A 22781-nucleotide genomic window follows, 5' to 3' on the forward strand; every position below is an offset into this window, starting at 1 on the left:
AAAAATCAAAAAAGAAATAAGAAATACAAAAAATGAATAAAATTTAAAAACTTATTAAAGTGAAAAGAAATGTTAGACTAAACAAAAATAAAACAGAAAAAATTTAAAAGAAGCTTTAATATCCTTCACAGTCGCAACTTTTTTAGCATAAAAGCAAGGATCATTATCGAAAAGTTGGAGGGTCGCTATAATCAGTGTACTACTATGAGCAAATAATAAGAAGACTTTGTTCATAACTTTAAAATTCTTAATTTATTCTTTAAAATCTATGTCGTACTCCTCAAAGTAATACTCCATGGTCCCAATACACTTCTGCCAACGTTTTTTCGAATCCTGAAACAGAATTTAAAGTCAGCTTCTGGAATAGCCTTAAATGCACTTAGCGATTCACATTTAATGTCTTCAATTGACTCAAAACGATTTGTTTCGAGCGAACGTTTTAGTTTACTAAAAAGTCAGAAGTCACACCGAGTTACAGCAAGTGAACACGGTGTTTGTGGTACGATATATGTTGAGAATTTGCCGAAAAACTCACGAAGATCTTGGTGCAAAAACGAAGAGTTGTCGGCCCGTAATTGCCGCCCTTTTACGAATAGCTTCGCGCAAACAATGCATAATACTAGAAGTCCTTGTTGACAGTTTGACCCCTCGGAAGGAAATCTGAGTGCATCACACCTTGATAACTAAGACTTTCAGTATAACCTTCAGTTTCGACCTGCTTTTATTTATTTTCGGCTTCGGCTCACCTTTGCCACGATATTCGGCCAATTGATCGTCTGTTCTCATCGCCAGTATAATAAGTTTCATGACATCCTGTTAGTCGAAAAGTATTGTTTACAGACGTTAACGCCACACAATTTTTCGAAAAAATTTTGTGATTTTGGAACCAATCGTGTTTTCACTTTTTTTAGGCCCAAATTACCTTACAAAACGATTTTCCTCGATTCTTCCGTTATTCCAACGATCCCAGTAAGATCTCTGACTGTTAATCGCGTATTCTCTAGTACCAATTCTCATTGGTTGGTCATTGGTCAACATCAGTTGATGTTAATACCGTCCTGAACATAAAAAATAAATACTTCGACGAATGGGTTTTGATGCAAAAATCAAAGTCTTACTAAATTTTGTCCACAGTAGTATCACCCCTGACGGGTGGAACTATGTTGGATAAAAAAATTATATATTTCGAGTAAATTATCGTCATTATTTTGAATTCGATATAATCTGACGAACATTTGTAGATTAATATTTGAAGGTCTTTTCTGAGGGCTCCGTGGTCTAAATATAAATATTTTATTCACCATAATATATTTTTTCAGTTTTGAATGCCTTCAATTTTATAAAATATGTACTAAGAAAGTTAACCACAAAACTGCTTTAATAACAAATACAGGTCTAAGATTCATTGTGTGACGTAGACTTCCACATAAACACAAATTTAAATTTGTTATTAGCCTCACTACTTAATTTTTTTCCCGTTACCTTGTAAGGTAAATTCATATAAAAAAATCTATAAACTCCCCTGTTATTTTTGCATTTTCATGGAACTATTAACATAAATAACAATATTTGTAATAATAATTTCACATCGCAGCACAACTCTCGTAAGCGCTATAGTCACCTCAATTTACTTTAAATTCTCTTACCGCTGTGCTGCTGCAACGACAGTTGACATCACTCTTTCGTCGACACCTTCCGCCTTAACAGTGAGCTGCTGCAGCTGCCTTTGCTTCCAATTTCGTTGTCGTTGCCTTCGATGTTGCTTTTGTTTTGTATAAATCGCACACTCGCAGAATGACGGCGTGCATTTAATTTTCCGCATAATTTTACTTTTTGTTGTGCGCATTGTTGTTGCTGTTGCTGTCAGTGCATCGCATTTGAATGCGCTTAAGCATTTGCTGCTAGCTTTTGTATTTAAAATATTCGCATAAATGCTAAAGCACATAACTACATGCATATACAAGCATGTGCATGCACATACCTGCCAGCATATTTCTTCTCAAATGTTGAGTGTGCATGCGTTCGGATGTGTGTGTGCGTGAGTATTTTGATTGCTGTCACATCGACAATGCAATGCGTAATTGCAAAGAGGTGTACATACAATCGGGCGACCGAACGCCCAACCGAATAACAGGCGGCCAAGCCAACCGACAGTATCAAGAAAAACAAATGTTAATAACAACAAAAGCAACAAAACAAACGTTTGCAATTGAAAGCGAATGCAAGCAATTTTCTGCGAATGAGTGGAGTGCGAACGGGCTCTGGGGTGAGCAGCGCTGTTGGCTGCCCGTAGGGTGGCGAGTGCATGGCTCATCGCACATCTGCATACTCACACACATATGTATATATGTATGCTGAATTCATGTATTGTTGCTGTGCTGTGGTTGCCTTCATATGCGGCATATGACCTTGGCCAGCATTTATTCAAATGCATCCACAACACTTTCGCACTTTTCGTTTCAATTGCTTGCAACGCCAGTTTATTGCAATTGCAATTTAAATTTCAATTTATTTCGCCTTTTATATTTATTTCTCTTTTTTTTTAATTTTTTCTTATTTGTTTGTGTTTTATTTTCCTTCCTTTCACACTCAATTTGCATACGCTTTTGATTTCCATCCGCATCGCATTCGCTTTTGTTGAAATTTAAATTTCATTCAAGTCTCACTATCCCCTTTGTATACATGCGCCTAGTTACTTGCATGTGCCTGTGCCTGTGTATTTATTTGTTACGGCAATTTTGTAGTAAAAACTTTTATGACCGTAATTTGTTGGTGATGCATTTTCGCTTACCTTCGCCACACCCCCGCTGCTCGCTGCCCCTGTATTAATATCATTCGGCGCTTATTAAAATTTCAAACCCGAAAACATATTAAAACAAAAAATAAATAAAGTCAAGAGTTTAATCCACACTGGCTGATTTGACTACAAAGGAAAAGCACACCCTCGCTTTTATGGATTGCTCTTGATGTTAAATTTGTTGCTTAATTTATTACTGCTTAAATTTTTGACATATTTCATGCTGTTGATTGTGTTCTTTCTTCTCGTTTTTGCATTTTCGAAATGACAATGAGTTCACACTTGGCTTTCGAAAATTGTTTGAGTGTTTTATTTGGCATATGTATGTATGTATGATATGGTTATAAATATAACAGTGCACTACAGAGGCACACAGCCAGCCTGAGAATTTCACAAATATTTTATTTTAGCACCAAAAAAAAAAAAAAAAATTAAATCACAAAACAGCAAATTTTTTATATGAAATATATCACAGAAAGACAAATCAAACTCGATTTGAGAATATTATGAGTATGCTGATTCATAACTCTTAGTTATACATTTAGAAATCTTCTTCTTTAGTAGTGTCGGTTATACAATACATACATACAAGCGAAGCCAGCTCCTTCTCCACCTGGTCTTTCCAACGTGGTGGAGGTCTTCCTCTTCCTGTGCGTACTGCGTCGAATACTTTCTTAACTGCAGTGTTTTCCATTCGGACGACATAACCTAGCCAGCGCAGCCGCTGTCTTTTAATTCGCTGAACTATGTCAATGTTGTCATATATCTCATACAGCTCATCGTTCCATCGAAAGCGATATTCGCCGTGGACGACGGGTAAAACACGATAAATCTTTCACAGAACTTTTCTCTCAAAAACTCGCAACGTCGACTAATCTGTTGGACGGGAATTATGAGTGACTTATAGAGTTTGGTTTTTGTTCGTCGAGAGAGGACTTTACTTCTCAATTGCCTACTCACTCTAAAGTAGCACTGGGTGGCAAGAGTTATCCTGCTTGGGTTTCCAGGCTGACATTGTTGGTGGTGTTTACGCTGGTTCCAAGATAGACGAAAGTCTACGACTTCAAAGTTATGACTGTCAATAGTGACGTGAGAGCCAAGTCGCGAGTGCCACGACTGTTGGTTTGATGGCAGGAAATATTTCGTCGTGCCCTCGTTCACTACCAGACCCCATTTGCTTCACTTTCTTATCCAATCTGGAGCAAGCAGAACTAACGGCGCGGTTGTTGAGACCAAAGTTATCAATATCATCGGCGTACGTCAGCAGCTGTATATTTTTATAGAAGATGGTACCTTCTCTATTTAGTTCTCCAGCTCAAATTATTTTATCCAATAGCAGATTGAAGAAGTCAACCGATTGGAAGTCTCCTTTTCTGAAAACTTGTTTAGTATTGAACGGTTCGGAGATGTCCTTTGCGATCCTGACGGAGCTTTTGGTATTGCTCAACACTTCTCTTGTCAGGGTCTTCGTATTCACGCATTTCAGCCTGCCTCTTTGTTTTTTTTTTTGTCTGCAAATGCGTCTCGCTTCCCTCTTCAACTCTCGGTACCTATCTTTCTCATCCCGCATACGTTGTGTTCCATTGTAATCTATAGAGTATTGACTTATAGATTATTAAGATCATTTTATTATTCTGTTATTTTTTTATTTCTGTTAATTTGGAACATGCCTAATACTTTAAATTGCATTTTGTCTACTTTAGAAAACCTATCATACTAAACATTCTTTATTATTATATCTCTTAGTAAGTTACTGTAAATTATTACTTCACTGCCAACCTTTCCTTCGCGCTTCTAGAAAGTCATAAAAGCGATATGCCCACAATAACATAACAGCTCGCCCTTTCAGACCTCCATTTTAATAAATTTGAGCAAGCAAATAAACATCTGACTGCTTATTTGACCCAAGCACCCAATACACAACACAGACACACACGTAACGGTCTAATTTTCCACCTCAGCAGCTAGAAGAATAACAGCAAACAATAAAGTTCGCTTTGACAAGAAGGCTTCCTCCTCGCACTTCCATGTTATTTTGTGTTCGTTCTTGTCTTCCGCGCTTACCAGCTGTCTAGTTTTGCTTTGCAAGCGCAGCTTATTTTCCGTTTTCTTTTATGCTCTTAAATTTACAGCGAATATTATTAGTTTCTTCTTTAGAAAAAACAAAAAAAAAAAAGAAGTTTCTTCACAGCATTCTGTTTTTTAGTTCTCAGCTGGTTTGTGCAGTTTTTTTTATATTGCTTTCCCCATTTTGGGTCTCATCTATTTTATGTGACCGCTGACATTTACTCCACTCACGGCGCTTTTGCCTACTTCACGCTTTTGTATTTGTGCACTTTGCCATAAATCATATTTTTATTTATGACATTGTACCCGATTTACTTTACGGTACGCGATTCGTATCTTCGCTCACTCAGTGATTTTCGTTTGTTTTGCTTCGATTTTTTGTTGTGGTTGTTTTTTTTTATCTTTTTTATTGTAGAAAACACAATAGTAATTTTAAGGCAGCACGAAATGCAGGCATGGAGTAATAAAAAATATTGCTTTTGTTGAATTTTATTTTATTTATTATCTTCACACACACATTCACACTTGCACACACTAGCGCACTTACAAATTTATGTGCATATGTAGGCTTTCTCCAGCCGGAAAACTATCTGCAAGAATTCTCACAAATGTTACAATTCATTTATACTTGATTAATGCAATGTGCAGCAGGCAAGCTTTAAACCAAAAGAAGAAATAAAAAAATATTGAAATGTTTGACTAATGCTTATCAGCCATTTTCACTTAAAAGCTTTCGCTCGAGCTTACAAAGGACTAAGACGTCTTCTCTTTCTGCTAGCGCGCTTGCAACCCTATAATAGTATCTAACGGTAATTGAATTGCATGACACAAACAAACATCGACTCCATCACAAAAGCACCCAACGCTTCACCGCCCTCGCAACCCGCACCTGCATAACGTTTAACTGTCAAATGCTTTGCAATTCTTCATCAATTTAATGTGAGTTCTCGTAGTTGAGTAAATTCTGCAGGTTAAATAAGACAGCTACAACACAACCCATATAGTAACTACACACGTCGGCAGCTTCTTCATTTGGGCGTCGACTTCATTTACCACACCGCCGACACTTTCCGATCCGTTGGCTGGTCGTCTAGTTCTAACAATTGTGTTGTTGCCATGCTACAACTTTTGCCGAGATGCTATGATTTATTCAGCCTCCTTCCGGTAAAACCTAGTCTCATTGGACGTGCATATGTCCGACCGGCTGGCGGAGCTTCTTCCACTTGGCTGCACGTTTGCAAATAAAAAATGACAACTAATTTCCGGTATTACTATCGTTTATATAAATCTGCAATGAAGAAAATAAATGATTGAGAGTATATCGTATATGATTTGGTAGCATTTGTGCTAGTTTGAGTATTAAATTTAATATTTTCGACAACAAAATTTGTGTGCTCGTTGAAATCGCGTATCTAACAAGTCTAATGTTAAAGTTTGGACCTACGAAGGAGAGTTCTGAAAGCTTTCGGTTCCTTACCGAAAGGAGGAGTCTTAAACAGAACTTAACTGACTGTTGGCTGCCAACCAGACATTGAGAAAACGGCCCTTAGACAGCTGTGGTGTTTGTTTGTTTTTGTCTGTGGTTATTTCCTATACAAGACTGGAATAAATTCCTAAATATGAGTTAAAAACCAATGCTAAATATTAAAGTTCTAGTAACGGTAAAAAAAAAATATTTTTATTCACATCAGAATTCTCGAAAGACCTTTTCCAAGAACATAAGTTCGAAATTCCAACGAAGCAACCACGGTGACTTTATCAATCATCCCTGCAGTCAGCTGCTTGGAGCGGAACCGCCTCCTAGGAATATCAAGAGGTCATTCTTCAATTACGTCGACGACATTGAACAATACGCCGACCGGACTTGAACGCAACTAACTTCTCACAAGCACTGACCGCCATTCACAGTGGATCCATCAACACCTTCATCGACTCCTTTCGAGTGACTGACGTTCTTGGCGTCCAAATCACCACCTATTGCATACGAGAAGCTCGAGTTGCCGCGTTCTGGATATTGTAGCAGGTTAAAGTCCTACTTTTCCTACTTATAGACCCCGACATATCCAACACATGTTAGAAATAATCTGTCACCACCTACAAGATTTAGTACGCAAAGCCAGTAAAATTTTACTTCAATAGAGATTCATTAAACTTGTCACTACTAACTTTCGACCAACTAGTGGAAGAAATGTAAAAAAAAACATACCCGAAAATTCATCATACATAATCTCATAAGTGATTAAAATAGTTTCATCTTAAACTATGTCATTAATTCCACTGTTTTACAGTTCTTTTTATTGTCTCTCGCAACTTTTTAAGTTTCCTCTCATTACTTAACAGTTAAAGCGTAATCTCTGCTCGAAACTTGAAAACTTCAACCGTCTATATTGTCTGCTTATCACCCCAAAACTTATGTTCCACAAGTTCACACACTTGCCGAGCTAGCAATCGGCTGCAAACAATGGCACAGCTTTGTGCTTAGTCAATCCTTTGCGAGTGCTTTCTACATGCGAGCATTCATCCACTAATAAAATACTAGTTACTTATCTGGCAATCCACTAAGATAGCACGTTGTGGCGCCAGCCGCACGAATGTGGTACTCACTACCTGAGCGACGGTGGCGCTTTGCAGCTCAAACCAACACACACGACGTTTCATCTCACGTCTCACTCACTTTGGCTTCGTTTGAGCACTTTGGCAAATTCACGTTTTGTATTTTCTAATAAAATTACTCTCAAAAAATTCATTTGTGCTTGCACTTCTGTGCCCGAACTTCCACTTCCACTTCCACTTTTTGGCGTTGAAACTTCAAAAGTTGCCATTTGCTTTTATTCTTTCCGAAATTTTCACCACAACTGTTACACTTGTTTTCCAGTTATGCACGTTTCGCAAGTCATTGCAGCGTTGCATTTTTGTTTGCAACTCTGCGTTGAAGTTCTTTGCCCACACACGTGCATACAGCTGACTTAACACGCCTTTCAAATTTCCTCACGTTGACTGCAGTTGCTCTACTAATTTCTTACCGCCCGCATTTTCTTTTGCTCTTCACTTTTTTCTTCCATTGCGTCACATTTTTCTGCTTTTCGCTTCGCTTTTATTTTATTTACTTTTCTTATCATTTCTTTTCTTTTATTTCCGTCATGTTTCTTCGCATTTGTTCTTATTGCTGGCGCATATGCTGCTTCGGCTGCGTCTGCACTTTCACAACCAATTTTTGTCTGTTTACACGACGTCTTGCCTTATTCCCTTATTCCTGCGCTGTTTGCGCTACGTGCTGTGCTTTCATGCTTTCAAATTTACCTCAGCTCAACCGCGCGACCTCTGCACTGCTCCGCTATTTCCTCGTGCGTTATTCGTAAAACATATGCGTTTCTAAGCATACATAGCTCCCACTGTTTTCGAACTCTTTCGACACGAAACTCCATCAAGCATGCGTGCCGCACTCTGCTGCCTCGAAAGTGAGCTTTACTTCCGGCAGCTCAGCTCGAAAATCCTATTACCCTTTCGGTGTATGTGTATGGTTTTTTATGCATTTCTTGTTTTCAATTCACTGATACCTTCTTTAGCGCCTTTGTGTCATCTCCTATTTGCTCTATCTCACATAATATGCGTATTTGTAGTTACGCAATGTATCTTTATTATTGTTATTGTTGCTCCAAACTCGTTGGAAAATAAGTAGAACGTGAAATAAATTTATCAAATCAGCAGCAGTCGTTCTTAGTCAAGCAAGCCTGCGAGTTTTCCCCCCCCCCCGACGTGAGTGAGTGAGTCTTTCTTTTTCTCCGCTTTTTGTCCCCTCTGTCGCTTGCAGACGTAAGTACTCTCGGCATGTGTGGAGCCAAGATTTACAAATTTTCATACATTTTTTGACTATCTACTTGACTGCTTGCACGCTCAACATGCTGCTCGCAAACGTAAGTATCCACTGAATACTTCTATTATTCTTCATACACGCTTCGCGCTTTTCGATGTTACATTCATCGTTATGTTTGCACTTGAGTATATGCTCGACGAAATCTAGCGCGCGTCCCTTGGTCTTCTGTCGCCGTACGCAGCACTTTACTGCTCTACAAATTCGTGTACTTTTCATCATATTGTTCCGCCGTTATTATCCTTTGGCATTCTAGCGTGCCATCAATGCGCAGCGCTTTACCTTTACTTAGCGAGCGTATGTAAGGTACTTGAAATTAAGTTTTTTAAGCGCACTTATTCATACTTATACGCAGACTTTCATATGTACACCGTAATATACTTCCAATTCCTCCAGCTGTAGATTTACATTCATATATATAGTATATATGCGCCTCTCTTTATACTCGCTCGTATATTTCTTATACTTTTTGTGCAATTTTAAACTCGTTTTGACATTTAAATGATTTTATAACATTTTCCCTTATCTCCTTTCTTTTCAGCACTCTTCTGCAATGCGATACTTTTCATGGTTTCGGTACCAAAAGTTTTTTATATGAGTTTAATATATGCAAATTGTTCGAGCATTTCGCCCAAAGTGATATTTTATGGCGTAGAACACGTAATTGAGTAGCGGACTAAAGGTGAGTTATTGGGTATATAACCATTATATTGAAAAAATGAAAAGAAAAATAAAAAATTCCTGCAAATCTGTATACGTTTTCACGGAAAATAAGTGGAATATGGATAAGTGGCGTTCCGGAAGTTTTCGATACTACTACGCATAGAGCGAATTAAAAAAAATTGGGTTTATGTTCTTGCTTGTGTGAGATGTTACCACGAATCTTAAAACTTTGAAGCTATTCAAGTAAGGAAGTTGAGAAACTCGACACGAAACTATTTCCACATCCAAAGGTTACTTCGGTTGCTGTATAAAAAGCGGCGATATGGTAATCTGTACTCTGCAGACATCGCCGTACCATGTAAATCACTCCTATAGTGTTGTGGCTTCGTTTTACCACACAAGTATAATCGTCTTCGATATCCACCAGATCTGAGGGTCTCCCTCTTTCTCTGCTTCCCGCGGAGAACTTTACTTTTCAATTGCCTACTCAGTTCGAAGTAGCACCTGTTGGCAAGAGTTATTCTGCATTGGATTTCGAGGCTGACTTTGTTGTTACTGTTAATACTTGTTACAAGATAGACGAAATTATCTACAATTTCGAAGTTATGGCTGTCAAGAGTGACGTGGGAGCCAAGTCGTGTTCGATGACAGGAGATATTTCGCCTTGCCTTCGTTCACTATCAAACCCATTTGCTTGCACCCTTATCCATTTTGGAGAATGCGCTGTCCATCGGTCTCCGCCGCTTTGTTGTTCTTCAGACAAGTAATTGCTATTCGAACTTCTTCATGGAACGAGGCTGTTGTTTCCTTTTTATTGGTAAGGTTTTTTTTTACAAGGGGGGTCGAAAACCCAGGAATAAGGTGTTTGGTTGGGCTTTTTGCACACAGAAGGTGGTATATCTGGGCTCTGAACTGTGTGTGTTCTCCAAATAGTTTTTAATCGGTTCTATGACGAGACCGGGTTTCATTTGTAGGCCCGATTCCGGTCGTTTTTCGGCATTCACACGCTTCGATTTGATGCGTTGCGTCAGTAGCGTTTCCTCACAATGATTTCTCCTCGTTTTTGAAACTCATAAGTGCTGTATTTTCCCTGCTGATCCCACCAAAAGCAGAGCATTACTTTGAAGTCATGGATATTCGGTTTATATAGACTAAAATAAATGTTTTATTATTTCGTCATGAGGGTCATCCACAGAACAGCGTTTTACCGATTATTCAAAACCTCTTACTAAACATGTGCTTGTTCACAAGAAAAAAAAAATGTAGCTTTACATTGCATAGAGGAATCATAGCTAAGATACTGTTGAGTATCAAACTAAATCCCTTTACAATGAGAATACTTTAAAACCAAATGCGCAATAACTCAAAACGCTTAACAACAAAAGCGTTAACAATAACAAAGTATTATAAATCGTTGGCCATTGAACTACTGCTGCCACTGAGACGGCATTATACGACGACACATCACCCCACTTGCCATTTTGACTTTGCCCGCCTGCGCCTGCCTGCCTAGTAATCTATAAGTGCGAGCACTTCAACCAACACTCGCCAGCCGCTGTCGTTGTTAGCCCGGCAAGCACTTAGCCAAACAGACGGACGTTTAGTCGGTGGGTCGGTCGCCCGGCCGCCGCTTGCTTGTACGAACGACCAGTCAAGTGTGCGAAATAACTACGATTACCAGCATTGTTATTGTGTTTTCTTGTTCATGTCGCTTCTGCTATTGTTGTGCTTTTAGCGTAGTATCTACATGTATACTGCGCTCTTGAGTTCCTCATTCATTCATCCATTCAGCCGACACAGCGACTACGAACTTGGTCAACTAACCAGACACAGCCAGTTAGCCCCAAAGCTAGCTGGCTAGCTAGCCAGCATTTGCTCATTGAAGCGCAAATGCGTTTTGTCCAATCGAGCGTTTGGGCAATTATTATTAGTCTCGACACGTAAAACTACAAATAAAAGTGGCAAAATAAAAAGTAATAAAACACAGTGACACACCAATTGTGGCGTTGTCTGTGCGCTAGCTCAACAAGTAGTTATATGCAGAGCCACAGTCCGTTGGTTCCGCACTTGTGCTCCTCTGTTGACAACGGAACAGGCGGTACTAGTGCACTTTCACTGCAACATTCTAGTCGACATCACTTTTGTCATGCTGTAGCCTCTTTTTAAATAGCTATGAACACATTACTGGCGTTATTATCACGGGAATAGTTCACATTCCATACAATGTTAGCAAAAACAGCTCAGCCACATGAGCGCTTATAATGTTGATAACAATCGTGAATGTCGCTGGACATGCTGGAAATAATTCTGATTCATTGTGCTTTCCGGCAAAGTATTTTCTTGGAAGCACTATCGAGTCCAGAACAGTCTAATAACAATGTAAAAGGAGTCGGAGTTTTTAATGGGATTCTGAACTAATTGGAACCATATTTGCTTGAGAGAATACTCGGGCATTAAGCGGTTACACAAAGCTGACTACGCGTTCACGAAATCTGAACCTTATTGGTGCTCCATGAAGTTGTTTTTGAACAGAATAGCCTTTACAAATATGAATCAGAAGTTCGCTAAGTTAAACCTGGAGGGCTCAACGTCTATGTATGACAGATGTCTGAAGAGGTACCTAGGCTTTGGAGGACTCAAGCACTAAGTAGGATAGATGTCTGAAGACCTATCTGGTCTATTGTGGGATCTAAACTCAAAGTTTAGCTACTAAAAATAAAGATTATATGTTTCGAGGACTAGTCAAAGATTCGTGCTCTATGAAGTTGTTTTTAACCACAGTAATCGTTATATGAGTTAGAAGAGAAATAAGTTAAACTTATAGGACTCAACTTCTAGGCAGAGTAGCTACCTGAAAACGTGCCTAGGCCTTGGATAATAAAACATCTATTTGGGATAGACGTCTCCAGAACTATCTGTACCATTTTGAAATCTTTACTCAACGTCGGACTACCAAAAAATGAAGATTATGTGTTTCGAGGACTTCTTCTTCTTGATTGGCGTAGACACCGCTTACGCGATTATAGCCGAGTTAACGAGGACTAGTCCGTGGAAAAATTAAGTCCGGTGGGATCAAAAGTTCAAGCAAAGATTATAAATCAAGAACCTGTGTTGCAAATGCTTCGTTCAACCAAACGCCGTCCTTCAAGTCAGGTTTCAAAGGGCATGAACTGAGAGAACGGTTTACAATAAGCTTTTGTAAAGAATATCTATGCAAAATACGTTTACAGTTCTCTCAAAACTCGGCGGCTGTTAAGTTCTAACTCATACTCTCAATCAGCTGATCTTCTACTACAATCAATCCGCCTACTCCTCAACGAAACTAGTTGCCACAGATGTTTTCTTTCCTCTTTTGATAATTTTTGTTGTTCAAAAAAGAAGTTCTGTAGCAAAACCCGCTTGGTACGTTCTGATCGCTCCTCTCACTTTGCCACATTTTGATAATATCTTCGTAAGTCGCGCTGTCATGCCATAAAAGTCTATGCGATCTCGACTTGACTTGGCCGCTTCGCCACGCCCATTTCAATTGCCATGCTGGGCAACTACGTCTTATTAATGTTTTTATATTATTTTTTGTCGTTTTGTTTGTCAGCCGCCGATTCRTTTCGCTTACCATTTTTGTCTGCTTTATCGCGTTCACTATTATTTGGTTCCCATATTTGGTTGGCACAAATTTTTATCGGTCGATTTCTGTGCACCATTTATTTTGTGGCATTTTCACAGAGCACGCTTAAGTTTATAATCTTTTTGTTATTTCGTTTTTTATTTTTTTTTTTGCTCACCGCGTATTTATTTGAATTGCCAACCGTGCCTTTATTTCATCTGCAAGCGCGCTATACCCCGTGCGACTAGTTGAGCGCTATGAATCCATTTCACTGAAGTCTCGCTGCCTGCCACATTGCATTCATTACGCTTGGCTTTATCGCCGCGTGTTGTCTTCTTTGGCTGCAATTTTGCTCCACTCGCGCACAGATTATTTCGAGCTCAGTCTGCTCATAGCATATGCTGGCGATTAAATCTGCAAATGTGTTGCATAAATAAAAATTAATGCGCTGAAATTAATAATAGTTAAAGCTTTATAAATTTATATGTTTGATTGTATTTAGAACACTCATTATCAGCAGTTGGCAATCATAGTTGTTTTTTACTTTTGCTATTATTAATCACAGCTCAATGCTTGTCACTTATCTCAGTGACTGTGCGGTACTTGTATGGTTGGCATTGCGGTTTCGTAAATGCATTTCGTTGTTTGGTGATTAATTGTAGCTAAACCTACGCACAGCTGCGGTSAAATATATGCCTGACATCTTAGGCCTTTGACTTCCTCTGACCGCATTAATTAGCGCTGATAATATTGCCGCTCCTTGCGGTTTACGGTCCCCCATAAACTCGTATTTATTTACTATGCAGTATGCTAATTGGTAGGGTTTTAAAATTCCTGAARTGCATTTCGACTATTTATAATTAGATTAAACTGTGTTGCAAGCATATTTAGTTGGCGGGGAATACTAGAACTGATTAAGCGGCAAGAAAATTTTGTTTATTTTCGGAATATTTGTCTTGGGATTCCTCAACAAATTTGAGAGATGGAAAAAAAGCTCTATAAGTGTATTATATCAAACTAAKTGAACAAAGGGCTGTGAAACTTTKAAAGCTTATTTAGCTCAGAAAGCTYTTTTYSKWAWAAAAAAAWTAAATTTTCCTAATATTTGTCGTAGGATTCCTGAAAAAAGTTTGAAGTGATAGAAAAAAAGCGCTCTCTATAAAAGCTTGATTCTGAAAGCTTATTTTTTTACCTAATTTTTCATTAAAACATCAAAGAAAGCCTAGGAAATATTGTCGACGAACTGAAATTTTTGATTTTTTTAAGCTCAATGAGCTCTATTTTTTTCATATAATATTTTTAAATACTAAAATTTTAGTTTTCATTTATTCGAGATAGGCGCGATAGGGATAAGTATAACAAAGAGTTTTACAAAATTTCAAATGAATCGGTTAAGTAGAACTTGAGATATGAAGTCAGCCACCTCAAAATAAAGTAGTTTTGAGAAAAGCGCGTTTAAAGTTACATCATCCGCTAAGCCGGTCCAGTTGTTACGACGCTGAAAGTTCTATAATAAGTTTTATATAACTTCGAAGATACGAAGTTTATAAGAAAAATAACGCGAAGATGTGAACGACGAAGAGCGTGTCGGACGCGCGAGCACATCAAGAAAAGACGAAAYTATTAATGAAGTGATGAAAATAGTATTGGCCAATAGTCGAAACACCATTAGACAAATTGCTGAACAACTTGAAAACATATCCATTTGATTTTAACGAATGATAAATCAAAATCACTTACATTCGCTCAAAAACAGCGTCACGTTGATATTGCTCAGGAGATGTTGGGCTCAGTCCGCGACGACACAGATCTGCTACAGAGGGTCATAACTGGTGACAAATCATTTCAATGAACGTGGAAACGAAAACTCAATCATCACAAAACAAAAGCTGGCTCCCGAGCCAAGTCCGAAAAACGGTCGAAAGTTAAGGTTTTCCTAACGGTTTTATCCGATTACACKATCGTCATCATAAGTTCTACTTAGTTTAAGGATCGTAAGGTCCACAAAAAATATTACTTTGAAGTTATGCGCAATTTGSGCGAAGMAATCCGCCAGAAAAGCCCGGATTTATGGAAGAACATCAATTGGTTTTTGCCCCAAGATCACGTTTCGTTGCTTGTGTGAGTTTATTTGGCCAAAAACAAGACATTAGAGTAGCGCAGCCACCGTACTTCCACAGACCTGACCTCCGTGACTTTTATGACTCTTATCACACCCTTCTGTACTTCCCCAGACCTGACCCCCGTGCCGTTTTTATGAGCTTAAAACCGAAATTGCTCGTGAAAGGACGACGTTACGCTGCGCTTCCTGAGAAAAAAAGTTCGCGGTATTTTTAAACAAGCCTCGTAATTCGAATGTTTTAAAATAATTATAATGCGATATTTATCAAAATCCAAACCTTGAAAATATTAAAAAAAAAAAAACGATAATATTCTAAATCATAATACCCCCATAAATAATCCATTACGATTACTAWAGAGGACCTACGCGTAAAATTTCAGGGTTAAATTGTGGTTTACTGTATATTTTTATAGTCTACACGACTAAGAGTCGTTTAAAAAGATTACTAGCAAAAGCATAGATTGATCGTACACCAAGCATGCACTTTACCTACACTCATTCGACTGAAGGTCACGTTAATATACTTCTCACACTGTTAATGGTATAATTCCCATAAAAACCGCTGACTAGTATTTAATCTTACCATTTCATGTTTATGCTCCCTACTGCGGTAGTAGATCGTGAAATGTGAGTGCGAGTAAATAATATATTTGTGCTGAGCACAGCTCAATTACTWTGAAAGAAGAAAGTGCGTTACGACATTTAAGCCCTAGTAAAAGTTTTAACATTGAGAAACACTTACACAACGCGTTTGACATCGCACTCTTGAGTTCCCCTTTACTAACCATTTTTCGTTCGCGTCGTAAATATTTATTTATGAAAAGTTATTATTTCAATTTTATGTTCTTTGTTGTCTCAAATCCATCTCMATACATTTCTATTTACAAAATTAATACATTTACGCGTACAACATTTGTGCAAATACCTTTGTTCGCTTGTTTATGCCTACAAACATATGTATATTGCTACGTCAATATCAAACATATATTACTACGTCAATATCTGTTTGTGCCTATGTGTAATGTGTTTGTAGCAACGTATATCGCAACGGCAATGCATAATGTCAATATCGCAAGTCGTCGTTGTCAACGTTATCGTTCGTCAAAATCAACGTTAAGCTCGCCACTGACAACGGCGATGAAGCTCCGCACCGGCACACGCCTCAAGTCAAATGAATTTATATGGTTTTATGCACAATGCTTCAACTAAGGTCTTTTGAAATGTACAGCTATAACTGCAAACCGACGGAACACTTTTTTACAGGCATGTTGGCAACCTTGGGCGAGTGAGTGAGCTCCTATACGACCTTCAATAAGGAATTATTAGCTTTTCAGCAATTTTTGGCACAATTTCTCATAAATATAAATATTAATAAAAAAAAAATCATCATATAAGGTTGCCATATCAATTTAATTGCGTAAAATATCTGACTGAGTGACACACAGTGGATGCAAAACTTTTCACTAATTTTACGAAAATGGTACAGTGGTCGTACAAAACTTTCCTCGTACGAGCTTCCTTCGATAAAATTTTCCAAATCGAAAATTATTGTGTAAGAAATAATGAAATAACAGGAGGAGATTCCAGACTCAGCAAGTGTTAATGATCTATCATGTGATATGAAGTTTCTAGGTTAGGCGCATTGCCAGTTCTGAGACTCTCACATCTTTTGTTTCTTGGCAAAAAAATACATAATTTCACATCATAAAATACTCTTCTTAAATTTCCTTTACTTTTATGTATTTTGTTTTTAAAAATCCACTAAGAGTAGAACTCAATTACTTGGCATGCCTCAACATCGCTCCGATTTTTATTTGCTTTGCTCTTTTTATCTTAGTTTGCCTCCTCTGCCGCTACGCTTATCACACTCTTCTATTAATCTCTGAATGTGTGAAGTATTGGGAAATGACAGAAAAAAACTTTGTATGTCAATAAAGTCTGTCTATGCATTGTTGTTGCATTCAGTAGTGCGTCGCAATATTGACAGCTCATCATTACTTGCTTAAGTCATTGGCATAATTTCGKAATGTCTGTGTATGAACGGTAATAAATTTTGAGTTAAAATTTTTTTTGCAAATAGACAAGAATTGCTCATGTTGATTTAAGACCCTTTAACAGAATAAATTATTTGCAGAAACCAAAAACACTTAAATATTGGTGTTTTGTACGCTTTTGGAAACAGAAAATAATAAGTACTTAAAGTTTAATGTAAAAAGGTGAGTTAAGATATGACTGTTAAAATAAATTCTTCAAAATTTTGCAAAATCAAGTTAAGCTCTATATGAAGTTCGGTGAGAGAGACGTGAAAATAAATGTCTAAAAAAATTATACTCACTCTTATGAATTTATAATTAAGGCTACAACCGCTGTATCTTCACCTAAATATTGTATATCTGGCGGGTCAATTAAAAAGTCTTCGGCCTATCATAGTGAAAAACATTTTTTGTTTTTCGATAAAATCGGCGATCACCTCTTCATTCAATGAAAATTTCTTCCTAGCAATCATTGTTTTGAGATCTGCGAACAGGATATAGTCGCTGAGGGCCAGATTTGGCGAATACGGTTCATGTGGAAGCTATTCGAAGCCCAATTCATGGATTTATGTCATTGTTTTCCTTAACTTCTGACACTATCCATTGTCTTGATGAAACTGCACTCTCTTTTTCTTTCTTGTCATCCGACTATTGTGCTTTTCCACGCTTTGAAGCGCTTTCATCGTGTGTCCGAGTCCACTCGGATGACTGTCAAATGGAGTTCAGAGTGAAGTGATGGCACGCCACCACAGCTGTTTCAAGCTTTGTCACATATCGACGCAAAATCTCGTGTTTATTACCCTTGAACAACTCCAAATACTGCTCCGAATCGTCAACTCGTCCTTGTTTTTGGTCAAAAGTGAGGTCGCGCGACATCCACTTTTTACAGAGCTTTCCCATACCCAAATATTCGTGAATGTTATAATGGACACTGTTCAGTTGATATCTTAATAGTGTCTGCCATCTCGAAAAACTCCACTTTACGGTCTTCCAAAATTATTTTGTGGACTTTGTTTATGTTTTCGTCGGTAGCAAGCTCTTTTGAGCCTACGTTCACCGTCTTCGGTGTTCATTTCGTCACGTTTGAACTTAGCATCCCAATCCTTGATGTTTGGCTTGCTCGGGCAGTGTCCGAAAACTCGTCGTCAAGCCAAGTTTTTGTTTCAACTGTATTTTTTCCCTTATAAAGATAAATATTTTATCAACAGGCGAATTTCCTTTTTATCTATATTTTTCAATAATAAAAGTTGCTTCACTCAAAATGATATAATTCACAAACTAATGATCTGACAGCTGTCAAATTTTGAAGAATAGGGCTAACTAAAAATCATATGGTTTTAGTACTAGTAGCGCCATCTATGTGTCAGGCCGGGGATTTTTCAAATGTCCTGGTTTACGACTACATATGTACGTAGTTTTCAAGCAATTCCAAGTTGTTGATGTTGTTTAACTACATACTCGTGTCGCTGTGTTTTCTGCCTACCCCACTGTGTTTGCACCACAGTTTTTATGCTTTAAGCGCTAATTTGATAAATGTGAACTTATGCGCTTTGACACCTCTGGGCGTGCCAGCTTCAGTGGCAATGCAATAAATCGCAAAACAACGCCATCAGCAATAATTTGCCATTAAACTGGTACACACTAAATGTCAACGTCAGCAAAAAATTAAATCGTAATAAATCGACTTGTAAAAAAAAAATGAACACAAAGTATCGCACATTCACATTTCGCATTAATAAAGTTTCAGCCGCTGCGGCTGACATGCGATTGTCACTGCCGAAATGTGTGGGAAAGCAGAAAAAGGTGAAAAACGAAAAAAAGTAATGAAGAGCGAGTTTCATGCACAGCAGTAACATATTGACACATATCCACAATAGTTGTTGTTTTATATACAAATCGCAAGTATCAAAACCAGCTTTGCCCATGCCGTCATGGCAATATGCAACGACAATGAGCGAAATTATTAAATCAGAAGGCACGCCACCACAGCTGCCACAAAATCAAACCAAATATAAAAAGTAATAGCAATCCAAGTAATGACAACTCTATTGCTTTGCGCCGTCGTTGCTCCACTTTCAGCAGCGAGCAGCCCACTGAGAAAAAACTCAGTGATGTCAAAATACAAATGGGTTTCAATGGAAATGCTGAAAGCTATAGAAATTTACATTCAGCATTGATACTGGCCCGACTTCGCTGTTCAAAATAAATGGGAATCATATTTGATAGCTTTTGCTTGGGATAGCTTTGAGGATATGACAGATTTTGGTCATAAAATAGGCTGTGGAAATGTGTAAGGCCCTCAGATATGTAGCGCAGTATGAATTGAGAGCTCGAGCTTTCACAGGCCTAATTTATAAGATCCATAAGATCGAATACAATTGTTCCAGAGAACACCTACATCGAATATTTGGAGATAATGTTGTCTTCAAGGTTCCTTCGACAAAATTATGTAAATTGTACTCGAAAATCATTGTGAAATCTTACTCAAATTTTTTGAATCTTCGGTGCCAAAGTAAACTTCGTCAACACTGGTAAGGACAATGTTTGTCCACCGATCTCTCAATGTTGTCTTATTTCAGCCAAACTTCCTTGTTCGGAATTCTGAGAAAACTTACTTCTAATTTATGATTTTTGGCTGCAGACTGATCGAGATAATTTGTGAAGCAATTGTGGGTTAAGTTTTTTTTTAAGTATCGATGTATATACATACTTACGTTTATTAGAGCGGGGCTGCTTGTTTTCTAAAACATCGCGAATATTGGAAATGTTCTACCAATTATTTTGAACAATTTTGGCTAAGAGACTATGGTTCTAAAACCGATTTCGAACCTGAAATTTTTAAGGGAAAGTTTGACAAATCTGAATAATCGGTTGTATGGGGGATATGTGACATACTTATACGATATGACCGATTCTGAGAAATGATTAATAGAATATTAAAATACACCTTCGTATTAAATTTCATTCGAATATCTCAAAAACGGACGAAAACCTTCTTATGATGCCTAAAAAACTACACTGTAAAAAGCGCTGGGTCGAAGCCGGTTTTATACAATGTTTGTCTTCCTCAAAGTTCTTCAGAATGATCCCTAGAACATTTCCCGCATACGAAGTGTTTCGTTTTTTTCGACTCCCTGCAAGTCGATCCGCTCTAATATACATACATCCCTACATACAGGGGCGGATCCACGGGGGGAACTGCGGAGAGATCCCCACCAAAAGTTAAAATGTATACATTATTTCCATCATTAGTGACACTTCGCAGAGAAAATAACTTTGAGTTGCAAGTACATATTATATAATTATCCCCCAAAATTCTACTCTGGATCCGCCCCTGTATGCACATATTTCCTCGGTTTAATCTAGACATKCGCTTATCTGCACATTTTAAATTTTTTAAATTCGCCATTTTTCTTGTATCTCATTTGAACTCAATCAAGCGTAACATTAACAACAAGAATAAAATCRCAAGAATCACAACAAAAACAATAAACATAAAAATGTGAAATGACACGCTTCGCAATTACAAAAAAATCAAGCGCGCAACATAATGTCGGCCAACAGCCAGAGCACCGAACAATACAAACAAAACAACAACAAAAATCAAAGCAGAGAAGCCAAAAAAGGGCAAAGAAAGATAAACATTTAAACGTAAAGCGAAAACTTGAAAAAGTTTGGCAGCAAATAAACAAACGAAAAGCCGAACTAAAAACACGAACAACAACCATAATGTCAACAGTAACACTAGCAACAACAACAACGGCTAGTAGAAGCAGCGGCAACAACCTGTAACGAAGATAAATGAACCGGCAGCCAGCGCACGACTCCTGCGCCGCGTACGATTGTTTTTATTGTTGCCGCAAATTTGTTGCTCTTACCCGTCACACACACACACATACTCACATACTACGTGCATATGCCAACACATTCAGTTCTCTGTCCTTCTGCACTTTAATTGCAGTCGCGCCGTGCTTGTTCTGTTCCACACTTTGCTGTTCGTGCTTTGCCGTGGTTGCTGTTATTGTTGTTGCTGTGGTTAATGTTATCGCTTTTACATTTGTTGCTTGGTTTTTTTTTTATATCTTTGTAAACGTTTTTTAGCAGCTTCTCTGTCGTTCACTCGTTTTMAGTTGGTTCGAATCGTTCACACACGAATATCAAAGCTCCTCCTTTGAACAATTGTTTTTTCCGAAACTCAGATTGATTTCAAGATGTGTAGAATTGGTAGAAACGCTTTGATAAATATACTTTATATGGCTCCAAGTACACCTTTTTTGAAGCGGAAAGCTGACCTTAATTGCATCAGTATTAACGGAAACTCTTTTAGATTCGTGGCGGCTACCTTATCAGCGTGAGTWTTGAGCTAAAAACCTGCCTTATACACAGCTTAATGGCCACACGGCAGTCAGAGAAGGAAGAGTATTTTGAACTAAGGTAGATTATATTATGTACGGAGCAGTTGTCATCAGCTTCATAATAAAGCCTAGCTTTTCTAGCATCTTGCTGATAATATAGAAAATATCCGTGAAAATCAAAAATTTTGTTAATTAGAGCTTTTTTRAACAGATATCACACGTTACTACTAAGACGACTCAGCTTGTTCGGTACCACAGCAATCTAAGCTGATGAAAAATTTTGGCAGTCGCTGCAACTAAGGGTTTCCTCGAGCAAAAACGGCGTATTTTCAATATTTTATTCATATAATATATTAAACTTTTTATGAAAACTCCACAGATACATATTTTACAAAGATTTTGTTAAATTGGAAAAGAAAAAAAAAATCAAAACTCGGTCATTACAAAATTATTTSGGAAGTCACGTGTAAAAAAGGGTGCCTCCCCGTTYACAACAGACAGAATTRTCAAAAGTAAAATAGGAAAACATGTTTTAATTAAGATCATAAACTAGGTATTGGATGAAAGAAAACCAAAAAAAAGTGAAAATTGTAATTTTGGAAGATGATTTTACAAAAAAAGCAAATTTTGGTGAACATTTCTCGACGATTTTTCTTAAAAAGTTGTTATTGAACAAAAAATATTCCTTCCCTCAAGACATTGTAAATTCTTTCTCGAAGACTTGTGTAAAATTTCATTAAGATYGGTTGAGTCRARACACCTTGAYAACCAACTTTGACACCCAATTTCGAGAAAATCTCCTTTAAAGCTTTATGTGACTATATAACAAAGCTCGAGTGCACTTCAGTTGATACGTCAGATGGACTCCAGTGGATACGTCCAAGAGGAGTAGTCATCCTTTAGGGTGCCTGCGTTTCACACGAATTTTAACAGTTTCTGCGGGCTTACTATCGGTACCTTATCAAGTATATCATACCGGGACTCCAGATGCTTACAGTGTAGTCTTGCCAATGCGGGATAAGTAGCACAAGAAATGTTACATTTTTCTCTGGTGGACCCTTAAGTCTTCTCAATCTGTCAGCCCGATTCTGCGGTCGTGTGTCGCCAGTTAGTATTCCCACCATGTTCCTACAATCTCTTCTATCGARTGYCAATAAGAATTTTGTGTACTATCGACCTAACGTTTTGCACATGACTTTTGTAGTTTTGCACCTAGGTGTCTCGCTCGAGATAATTAAGTGATATAATAAAAAAAATATTTTTTTTTTT

The 22781-nt window shown here is 37.8% G+C and overlaps 1 protein-coding gene across 2 annotated transcripts in view; it reads left to right on the plus strand.

The window, feature by feature from the left end:
- The window catches only part of LOC108972514 (probable RNA methyltransferase bin3), a 138295-nt gene that overhangs the window by 36212 nt on the left and 79302 nt on the right, over positions 1 to 22781 (plus strand). For both annotated transcript variants that reach the window (XM_018939135.1, XM_018939136.1), the window contains exon 2: positions 9277 to 9417. The gene's annotated coding sequence lies outside the window, so the exon portion shown is untranslated. The remainder of the gene's footprint in view (positions 1 to 9276; positions 9418 to 22781) is intronic.

Source organism: Bactrocera latifrons, unplaced genomic scaffold, assembly GCF_001853355.1.
Source record: "Bactrocera latifrons isolate USDA-ARS-PBARC rearing strain unplaced genomic scaffold, ASM185335v1 scaffold_40, whole genome shotgun sequence".
NCBI classification, from domain to species: Eukaryota; Metazoa; Arthropoda; class Insecta; order Diptera; family Tephritidae; genus Bactrocera; species Bactrocera latifrons.